Genomic DNA, 12,170 nt, shown 5'->3' with positions numbered 1-12,170 from the left:
GAGATGGACGTTACTCTTTTTTTTAATTTAATTAATTTAAGAAGGCTACAAAAAGTTGGTAAAAAAGTTCTTGTGTGAGGAAATAACTAAAGTAAATTACGCTTGTATCAGAAAAAGGGAAAAGTTCGGCTGGAAAGCTTCTCGTGTGCTTTACTAAAAGTTTTAAAAGTAATTTTAAAATAAGCACGAATTTTCGTTTTTGGCCTACATATGCAGTCATGCAAGTTGAAAATTTAAATAATCACATTTTTGCCACTTTTTATCGTTACATTTAGTTGTTTAAATTAAAGTATTTATATTAAAAAGTCATTTTAAAAATATGACAAATTTACGTCTCCTCGTGAGACTTACCTTTTTTGCTTAGCCCCAGACGATTTTTTTGTTGAAAATTCTTTTTTCCATCGGTCTCTTAATTACTCAATTTTTTATTTTAAAATGTTTGTGGGGATAAAAATAATTAAATTAATCTTTCATCAATCCCATAGGGGGTATATTTCCCTATTTATTATTAATCTATTAAATAACAAGGGATGAAAGTTAATGATTTTTAGCTAGTTTGAGATTTGTTGCGAGTCTCATTAATTACAGAATTAAAATTTGATTGCCTGCTTATTTTAAGGGGTGCATCAACAGTCATAAATTTACTAGGATGAAAATTCAAGACACGTAGATATTTTGACTTTATAAGATTCAAAAGAGAAAATCTGCTGAATAGTAACCGATAGTATATGTAATATAGATAGTATAGGTATAATATCAACATGGTCTACCTTGAATGTAACACAAATGTAAATGTGCTGGAATATTTTTGTTTTTGTATATTTAAAATATAAGTTGGAGTCAATGTTATATAAACGTTTTTATTATAAATGACCTACTTTGTCACCACTACTATATACTAAATTATTACAGATTTTTTGTTGCAAATTCTCTTTCATAATATATCTGTTAAATACACCGAATTCGATTTGTAATGATGAAAAGAAACAATTAAACTGTCCCTCTATCATTTACTTTAATAATATATTAAATGACGAAGGGTAAAAGGCAGTAATTTCTGTTATGTGTGTTTTATAAGGATTTATAAATCGAAAACACAACACGCCACATCTTAAAGAGTTTCCAATTTAATGGATTCGTGAAATTAATATTTATTTAATTATATATAAATCAATTAGAGGTTAAAGTTGAATGAAGATAAAAATGACTAAGAATTATAAGCGTAGTTTGTGCTCAAATCACTCAGCTTTTCACAGCTTCAAGAAAAAAAAAGGAAGAAAATTATATTCCTTATGGTGGCATCTACCACCAGTGTCTGTTGATTGTAATATCCAGTACATTGCTCATCCATGAGTATTTTAATTTATACAAATTTTTAGGCTAATTGTTTTAATATTTTTTCTATTAATACAATGGAAGATATGCCACTATCTTTTTAGTAGTTGGCATTTTGGAGATTCCAAATAATTGAAAATTTTTTTTACAAAATTGATAATGACATTTAAGGCTTTTCAAGGTCAATATATTTTTTTTTTAATATTTTGATGTCACTAATAAAAATAACCAAAAAAAAGACCGTATCCATGGTCGCATAAACTTAAACAGGATCCTTATCTACGGCTATTCAGTGAAACTCTGCACCCTGCATAAGGTCACCCTACATTATTTCTCCCTATAACGCATATTTTTATGCTGGTAATGGAATTAGATACATTTATGAACCTATATATAATATTTAAATAACCCCACGTACTGTACATACGTAGCAAGAAGATTTTTTGTCAAAATTAACTTGTCCTTGAAAAATATTGTGACGATGTTAGCAACTGTGAATATAAAGAAGCTGGTTCTTTAGCATTTGGGAATCATCTCGTCCGCCGCTTAGACCCGAAGTGGCATACCTCACGACATATCGGGACATATCTTGTTTTTCAAGTGCCTATTTGTTCCGAATATTGGCAATTATCCTGGATCTGGTGGCTCTGTTCACAGCCGTTTTAAATAATTCGGTAATATCTAAGAATCATGTTCTTAAATCTTTAAGCCATGATATTCTTTCTAGTGCTCTTCTGTCATAAACTTTCCCATGGAGAACAAAGACTTCAAAAGGTGGTATTCACTTTCATTCCTAATCATATATCCGATGTACTCAAGCTCTTTTCTCTTGATGGTGTTCTTTACTTCCAAGTCCTTCTTCATTATTTCTATCACTGCCTTATTGGTCATATTTTCAGCATTCTTCTATAAAGCCACATTTCGAAGGCTTCAAGTCATCTTTGCATTGCCTGGTTTAATGTCCATGACTCCATCCTATGAAAAGAATTAAGAAAATATAGCATCGGAGGATAATTTTGATGTTGATATTAAGGTTGTGACTTTTACAGAATTTTACCATTTGGTTGAAGGCAGCCCTGCTTTCTCTATTCTACACCTGATCTTCTGTGAGTGGTCCTAATTATCGTTTCCCAGGTAGGTGAATTGTGTTACTCTGTCTATTGGTATATTTTTGGCCGTCAAGGCATACCTTCCACCAGTTTCATTACTAATTACCATGAATTTGGTTTCTGATTAAATATTAGTGGTGATAAGATACAACGCTGTCTAACTCCTCGAAGAATGGTTACTCTGTTGTTTTACTTTTCCATGTTAATTAGCTGATTGATTCCAGTAAAGGTTTTGGATGATCCTTAGATCTTAATCATCCATCCTCATATCTATCAATAGGTTCACCATCTTTTTATGTTTTATTTTATCGAACGCCCTCTGGAAAGTCTAAAAAAAATAAAAATACCACAGGTCATATCCCTACAGTGCTGGAACAATATATGTATATAGAAAAGTGTATCTCTTGTATCCAGGCCTTTTATAAATCTAAATTGCCTATGTAACACTCTTTTCCCGCAGATCCTATAGATTTTTCGATAAATGATTTTGAAAAACAGCTTTAGCATGTGACTCATACTCTTACAAATTAATCTATCACAATAAAAAGGGGGAAGAAGGGATTGGTCCCCTCTCTTAACGAAAAACATCTCCTCTAAATACTATTTCCACTTATTCCAAGTTTCTTTAATATCTTCTTTATATACAATCAGTTCTTCTGCATCATTTACGCGTTTTAAAATATTTTTCTTTTGCAACTTTTCTGTTATATTGAACTCATCGAATCTGCTTCACAAAGCTTCTATTTTTTTGAATTTATCATCCAATACTTTTTGTTAGGCTTTTCGAATTTTCCTCTGTATGTTCTTTGTATGCTTTTATAAGGCTATTTGTATGCAAAAAGAGCAATGGTAGTAATATCATTATGTAAGGAGCCCTCGCCGCTAGAAAATAAGTTCAAGTCGGAATATTGGCGCGACTTTTAAATCGCAATAAATAGTAGGAAATAAATACAATGTTAATAAATGTTTCAAGTAATTCCATGTGTATAGTGTGTACGCTTGAAATATTTATGTTATAAGTGTATAGTAAATCAGTTGTCTCTTTACGGGCTATAAGTTTGGGATATATGATGTCAACTGTCGCCTCTTAGTATACCGGGTGACAATTTGAAAATAAACAGCATTTTATATTGCCTCTACCAATGATAGTATGAAAATTAGGCGAAACAGTCAATTTACATATGAAGGAGGACAATTTTTGCGGCATTCGTTGTATTCTTACTTTCAACTCCCTGACCTCCAGTGCACCTACCCCCACAATTTTAAATAACCATCTCTATTTCTTTTACCATTTTTGTGATACTCATAAAATTCTACATAAAATGCATTTTTTTTTCAAATTCCTGAAAAATAAGTGATTCTCCCTACTTAATAAATTATTTAAAATGGGTTCCATTCTTCTCCAAGCACAAGTACAGCCGGTATTCAAACTGTTCTCCGACGTTTTGAAGAGTTTCAGGTGAAAAACTTCTATACTCCTGTACAATTTGTTGTAATTGTTGAATTGAGGCTGGTGGAGTTTTAAATACAACGGATTTTAAGTGATCCCATAAGAAAAAATCCAGCGGTGTCAGATCTGGTAACCTAGGTGGCCCCTCCTAACAATCCAGTGCTCTGGGTAATAATTATCAATTACTCTCTTACTGGGCGTAAATAATGCGAAGGCGCTCCGTCCTGGAAGTGCAGCAAATGTTCATCTAGAGCAAGATTTCCATTGCCGTTCCTTTGATTTTCCACACTTTGAGTTATAAGAGGTTCTATAGTTGTGTCTAAAAACTTTGCTAGCAAAGTCAACAAACAAACCTGTCGTTATTGGAGCGACTTCAATCCTCACATTATAAGAGAGGGACATACGCAATACCCTCAAAAATTAAATGTTTCGGCGGATATATTAGGCAATAGCATCATCGGACTGATGATGACCTCTTCGTCAATGAAACTCTAAATGGTTAAGTAAAAAGTGCAATCGTCACTGAAACAGATATTCTTTATTAATGTGGGTCAAGTTATAATCTTGTCCGTCGTAATTTCGCAAAACTTAATACGTCGGCCTGGGTCATTATCCCCTAATTCTTGAGTAATTCGAAGTTTGTATGGATGATATTTGTGCAGCTTCAATAGTTTCACGACTGACTCAAGCGACAGGCCACTTTGATCTGCAATTTTATAAAGCGACGTAAAAGCAATCATAGCAACTTCATCAAGAACCTCAATATGAGCGGCCTTATTGAGCAATCTTGCCTCATTCCTTTTCTTATTGGCAACAGATCCTGTTTCTTCAAATGTAGCTGCTAACTTCGGATGTACTTTGTCGATGTCTTTCACAATGTCTTTCGTTGAATATGGCCACCGTTTTTGCAAAGCAACGATTTTGAGCATCATGAATGAAAATCGTTTCTACGCGTTCAGCAATAGTATAAACCATTTTAAGAAACAATACTAATAATTCAAAACTATTGAAATTGTTTTTGAAATTAACTTTTACAGCTTTTTTTAGTGATTCTAGAAGAACATGCATTAAATTCATTAAATTAAAACAAAAAAGATTTTGGATGAGCCATTTTTTAACAAAAAAACGACTTATGTTGTATATGGACCATGATTTTCCTATGCTTCTATTTACTTATGGACACAAATATTAAAAGTATACTAGAGTATTATCACGGACTAACCACTTTTATATTGATCTGAAATATATTTACTTTATTCCTATATGAAATTTAAAAATATAAAGATTAAAAACACACCACTTTTTTAAAGTCGTGGCGGATGAGCAAAACTTGACTAGCAAGTGGTTTACCAAATTGGGAACTTTCATTTAGGGACGTTGACGTTTATAAATAACTGTAAAATTATTGACATTTGACACACAATCTATTCAACTAGTCACTACGGCGTTGCCGGATTGTGAAGCTATTTTCTTGGCTTTCATTTCTTATATATTATTTTATTACATAAAGGTGTCAGGCCAGTTGGTTTACTTTATTTAAAGCGTTATATCTAAAAAAATCGACATAGATATAACGCTTTAAATTAAGTAAACCAACTGGCCTGATTTAAAAAAATCGACATAAACAAAGACTTTATAGTAACTTGTGTCACCGTCCTACATTATGACATAATGGTGACATATAACATGATAGATACCGTCTTTCCCGATTATAAGAAAATCTGTTTGCTTTAGATTGCATATCAACAAGCAAATTCAGGCATTATTATTTAAATTGGCTTTATTTACACCTAAAAAGTATTATACAGTACAGATTATTATTAAGTTTATGGGCAAGGCTCGGCACTTTTTAGAAAGAATAATTCGGGATCAGTAATCGGTCTACGTTTTGCAGATTCTTATCTTTATGGGTCGATAGTTTGGCATTATTTTATTAGGCAAATCTCATATTAACCTTGCCTTGCGGTGACAAGTGTTAAAGGGTGGTCTGAAAATAAAATTATAGTGATTCTCCCACATCAATGCCTAATCGAGTAATAAATAATAAGAACAATAATAAATAATATTTTATTTTAAGCTATAACAGCAAAAGAAGTAATTTAGAAAGAAACAGGAAAAAATCCCTCTAAATCACTTTTCTTTATCGTATGACAATTCTTTTTTGCGATGTTCTTAACAACGTATTTATGTACTCAATCACAAAAAAAAAGAGAAATAAAAGGTGTTTTTATCCGAGCGAAAATGTTTCTAAAACCGACCGAAATTTGTCCGGATTTCGGGGCCGGCGTCCCAGGCAAAAGCGGGGTGGATGTCTGCAATACAAAAACCCTTATTGGAATTACTCGTTTAAGCTTAAGATTACCATTAATTAGACCGGTCTGATAATGTCGGAATGGAAAAGCTTCAGTGCTTTGGACGGACGCATTTTTAAATGGAACGACTGAATCGGGAGCTTTTGTGTTTAGACAGTGGACAACTAAGGTAAAATAAAAAATATGTATTACTAGTAAACAGTAAGTTGCTACCTTTGAAACCTAAAAGTTATACTCGTAAATTTTATAGTTTTTTAAGATTGTAATTTAATATACAGGGTGTTTCAAAATTCACTACATATATTTTAAGGGCGTATTCCTGAGGTCAAAATAAGACTTTTCTTTCCTATAAACATGGGTCTTAAAATGCACCTCCTTCAAGCTACAGCCATCGCAAGAAGTGTAAAAAAATCGATTTTTTAAAACTGTGTCTACAGTTTTGCATCAAATTTAACGAAATTTGGAATACCCCCGTTATTTTAGGCGGTCTATTTACTTTTTATCTTAGAAAAGGCGTAAAACTAATTTTAAGGGGTAAACTGAGGGGGTGCACACTTTTGACGGCCAAAATTGTATGTACGCTTACATTTTTTTTAAATTAAGCTACACCAGAATATGGGCCATACAAAAATCTAAATCTTATGTCTCTTGCATTTTTTTGATAATATGAATAGTTTTTGAGAAAATCACCAATTAATAAAAGGCTACCAATAACGTAATAATTAAAATTTAAACAGATAATATTAAGTAGTAGGCTGTGACTATTTGTTTTAGGACATTTTTAAAGCAGCACGACATTTAACAATAAATAGGTAGACTGATCGTTGAAACTTTGTTATTGAGGTTTTTTCGATAAATTGATGAACAATTATTTATATTAAAGAATAACGGTTTATAAAAATACAAAATGTGGTTAAAAAATTATTTAACATTTATTAACATAATAATTAATTATTTTTTAAATAAACAATAAACTTCTGAGAAACAAATATTTTTTTTATAAAAAGTGCTCGAAATGCGCACCCCCGCTGCAATACAAGCCTCCATTCGTCTTCTCATAGATTGTCTTACCCGCTATAAAATTCCGGGAGTATTTCTTATTGTTTCAAAGGCATCAATAATTCTTTGCCTTAGGACCTCGAGCGAAGGCACTTAACCAGGATTATTAATCGAGGCTTTTTACATATCCCCAGAAAAAAAAATCCAGAGGATTGCAGTCCGGGGAGCGTGGAGGCCATGGTATTGGGCCTGCTCTACCAATCCATCTCTCAGGAAATACAAAGTTCAAATAGTCACGCACTGTTATACGGAAATGAGGGGGGGCACCGTCATGCATAAACCACATGTTCGCTCACACATTTAAAGGTACATTGTCTAGTAAACCATTTAAATGGTGCTGTAGAAAGTCTAAATAAGTGTCGCCAACTAAAATTCTAGGAAAAAAGAAAGGACCAATTAACTCATCTCCCACGAAATCTGCCCATACATTAAGGCTAAAGTGCTCCTGGTGATGAGATTGCCTAATTTCGTGCGGATTCTCTGCTGCCCAAACATGCACATTGTGAAAATTCACCACCCCTTCCCGCGAAAAATGAGCTTCGTCTGTGAATAGAATACTTGATAAAAAATTATTATCTCTCGCGCATCTCTGAAGTAACCACCTTGCAAACTGTAAGCGCCTTAGGAAATCTTGAGGCAGCAAAGCTTGAACTCTTTGAATATGGTATGAATACAAGCTATTTTCGTGCAAAACCCGCCAGACAGTTGCATGAGAAACATCCAAATTCCGAGCTATTTGTCGGGTGCTTAGGACAGGATCGTCGTCGATGGCATTCAAAATTTGCTCCGCTGTCACTGGGTTTCATGCTTGTTGCGGTCTGGTCTGCCTGCATTGTTCCTGGGGGTCCGAAAACTACCGTATTCCCTTAGATGCCGAAGTGACTCTGAAAATGTTCGTACATTCGGGAGTCGGCGATTAGGAAACCTTAACTGATACAACCTTTGAGCTTCATACGCGTTACCATCAGCAAGACTATGAACAAAATGGATGTCTGCAAGATGTTCGAATGAATAACGTTCATTTTCCATTTTAGCAATGTTAGCGTTTAGAAATAAAACATGGGAATAAGAGCTACACTTTAAATCTAAAACGGGAAGTAAACTATTGGAATTAAACAAAGTCAACAATGACAGTTAATTTATTTTACACCAAATGTCAAGCAAATTAAAAAATGTCTAAAACAAATACTCACAGCCTACTACTAAAACCTCAAAAATAAAAATGTCAACAATTGCGAAACACAGCCTACTTCCTAATTTTTTTCTTTGATTTTTAATTTACGATATTGCTATCCTTTTATTCACCGGCGATTTTCTCAAAAACTAATAGTCGTATGAAAACAATGCAAGAGACCAAAAATTAAAAAAAAAAAATTATGTACACATAAAATTTTGGCCGTCAAAAGTGTGCACCCCCTCAGTTTACCCCTTAAAATTAGTTTTACGCCTTTTCTAAGATAAAGAGTAAATAGACCGCCTAAAATAGGAGGGAGTATTCCAAATTTCATTAAATTTGATGCAAAACTGTAGACAGTTTTAAAAAATCGATTTTTTTTACACTTCTTGCGATGGCTGTAGCTTGAAGGGGGTGCATTTTAGGACCCATGTTTATAGGAAAAAAAACTCTTATTTTGACCTCAGGAATACGCCCTTAAAATATATGTAGTGAGTTTTGAAACACCCTGTATTTTATTACAATTTTACCCACCGTAATAGTGCAAAATGCATTGGATTTTCATGAAACGCTTAACAAGCAATTTTATAAATACATAAATTCTGTGATTGTTCTACAGATTTTAGGTATAATATATTTTAATTTAGCTTTACTTACATAAAAAGTGACTAAATATAAAAATATAGAAGATATACAAAGTATTTTATTGATATTGCGACAAAATTAACAAACATGTTCCTTGGGTAAAGTAAAACAACAAAGTTTATATAAACGCATGTCCAAACATCTTTGATCTTAAATTTGGGACTATAGAGTAGGAAAGTTGTGAGTACAAAATATTTTTTTTAGTTAATTCGATACGACTGTTAATTTTTTATTGAAAATTGGTACGCAGTTTTTATGATTCCAGAGGCATTTTCCAATAAATGTTTTAATTTTGTTAGCCACATTGGCATTCTTGGGAATGTAAATTAAATATTTTGGAAAGTAAACACATTAGTATTTCTTGTAATAAAAAATATCTTTAAATTGCTTATTTCTATTACAGTATATCTGTTCTTTTGGTCTGTATGTTTTGAGATATTTTATTGGCCAGTTCTTTACCTACTATACAAAGGTAACTATTAAGGGATGTAGCCATCTGAATATGCACTTTTTTCCCTTTTCATAAATTATTGTATTTTTTTTCCTTTCTCATTAGTTTCCTGGTAAATAATTTGTATTTTTGCTTAGGGTGAGTTTTATACTTCTCTAGTTTTCTCGAATAGTAGTAATTTTTTATTAATTTTATTGAGGTACTTAATCGGTCATGGTAAGTTCTAAAATTATTTAAATTAATCGCTGATGGTTTTATAAAGGAAAGTTTTATAAGTTTCTCTTTTTGAAGCGACTAGATCCTGAGTTATTCAGGATTTTACTATGCGCAGCTTAATTGTTTAGCGCTTTAATTGTTTTATGTCAGTAGCATCACTTACATATTTTTTAATGGTATTAAAAAACAGTTCAGCACAAATATTAACATCACAAGCTTTATAGATATCTTCCCAATGTTCATTTTTAAGACTATTATTTAATGAGTTGATTTTTTAAAAACTATCAAAAAATTATGTTGAAAAGCATTCGGTAGATATTAGAAAACAAATAAGGAGGCTAATGAGTATGACCTTCTATATTTCTTTTTTCGTCGTTATTTTTAAATAAATGTAAATAAAACGGGTCTCTAGACAAAATATCTAGGTATACAGGGTGAGTCATTAAAATTGCATGAAAGTTATTTAAGGCCGTTCTTGGATCAAAATACTGAAAAAACTTCCTTTAAACCTATGTCCGAAAATGCTTCCCTGCGGAGTTACAGGGCGTTGAAATTTAAATCTAATTTTCAATATTCAAAATGATTTTAAAGTAAACGAGAATAGCCAAATGAAATAAGGTATAGGGATAAAGTTTTTTAAGGTGCTATTTTTAAGTTTTTTGATAGTTTTGATGTCACTAATAGAGTGCGCCACGTATTACATCTTGAGTTTTTAAATACAATAATGAAAACAACCATTTTATTTATTCAATTTGTTTCTTATAGAATCAAAAGTTTTTACAAAAGGGAAAAGTGTTTAATATGACGCAAAACATAAACGGAGGAGAGTAGGGGTTATGACAATTGTTAAAAGTATAGCTTTTCATTATCAATGCAAGCACCTACCCTACGGACCATTGGTTGCCGCACTCATTCAAAAATGCCTGCTTTGTTTCGAATTGCACAGCTTGCCACTATCTTATTTCTAAACTCTTCAACATCTTCAGGTGGAGTAGTATGAACTAATTGTTTTAGTTGATACCAGAGGAAAAAGTCTAATAAGTTTAAATCGGGAGATCGCGGAGGCCATTTTTGTGGACCACCGCGACCTATCCAGCAATTGGGATGTTCTCTATCTAAATATTCACGAGCAATTAAACTAAAGTATGCTGGAAAAACATCATGCATAAAATACATTTGTTATCTTAGCTCAAAGGGGACTTTTTATAATGCAGACAGTACCTCTTCGACAAAATGCGGATAAACATATCCAGTTAATCGTTCTGGCAAAAAATATGAAGCAGTCAAGTATCTCCAATAATTTCCACCTATACATTAAAACCGAAAATTGTTGCTGGTGCCGTCTTTCAATAATTCCATGCGGATTTTCGTATGCTTCTTCACTCTTCTGGAGACTGTCGATTGACTAATAATTAGTGTTGTAGTACTCTTTCTTGTGCTTCCTGTAGGGTCTTCCTCAATTTGGTTTAATACTGCTTTTTCCGCTTCTACATTTCAACTGTACGAGATAGTTCATTGTTGCGAATAAATATTTGACCATGTGGAATAGCACAATTCAGAAATCTTTCTTACTATAAAATACGCCTTGCTTGGTAGGCGTTGGCGTTCGCGATACTGTACACAAAATGCATATCACAACTTTCTCTTTTACTGTAATTAATTTGAAATGAAAATTTTAAAAACTGTACAGTTCAAAAACTTCAATGCAGATATGGGTCACCTACTAGCATTTAATAAACTAATATTTTATTTATTGGAAACGATTGCAACAATATAAGAATAACAAAAACTTGAAGGTAGAATGTATTTAAATTTTGATCAACAATCGAATTTTTTTTCTTGCATTTTTTGTGACGTGCGAGCGATGTATAGATGTTTTTCTTTGACAGCAAAAATTAAAATAAGAAGTAATTACTTCTTATTTTTGTTTATTATTTTGTTATTTTTGCCATTTTTATATGCATTTTGAGACATATGATTATAGATTTTTTTTCAATATTTTGACCTAAGAAATGCGCCCTTTAATTTTCGTGCAATATTAATGACTCACCCTGTATATTGGACTTTTACAAATAAAAATTGAAGATAACTTTAACACCAGAAATATTATTATTTTGAAGGCGTATATATAAATAATGACATATTTTGACACCAAGATACAACGTCTATTATTTGGTAACACTAGGTTTAATAAATGTATAGCCCATCACAAATATAAAGACTTGCGAAACTTTTCCTTTAAAATATAAATAATTTCTTTTATTTTTTTAAACTGATTGTCCACCTATCTCTTGCCACACGTCCGTCCCACCGTGCGACTTTTCCGTGGAAAATGTAACCGTTGAATTAAAGCGAATTAAAGAGGAGCATTTTATCTTTTTCCTCGATGGATCCGAGCAGGGCGGTAAAAGGTTTTATT

The 12,170-nt window shown here is 32.3% G+C and overlaps 1 protein-coding gene across 9 annotated transcripts in view; it reads left to right on the top strand.

Annotated features, from left to right (window-relative positions):
* Nucleotides 1-12,170, top strand: part of LOC126742310 (calmodulin-binding transcription activator 2) — a 999,827-nt gene that overhangs the window by 924,258 nt on the left and 63,399 nt on the right. The gene's annotated exons all lie outside the window — the stretch shown is intronic.

The sequence above is a fragment of the Anthonomus grandis genome, chromosome 11 (assembly GCF_022605725.1).
Source record: "Anthonomus grandis grandis chromosome 11, icAntGran1.3, whole genome shotgun sequence".
Lineage (NCBI taxonomy): Eukaryota > Metazoa > Arthropoda > Insecta > Coleoptera > Curculionidae > Anthonomus > Anthonomus grandis.
Note: the sequence above shows the minus strand (reverse complement) of the source record. Positions and strands in the feature narration are given on the sequence as shown.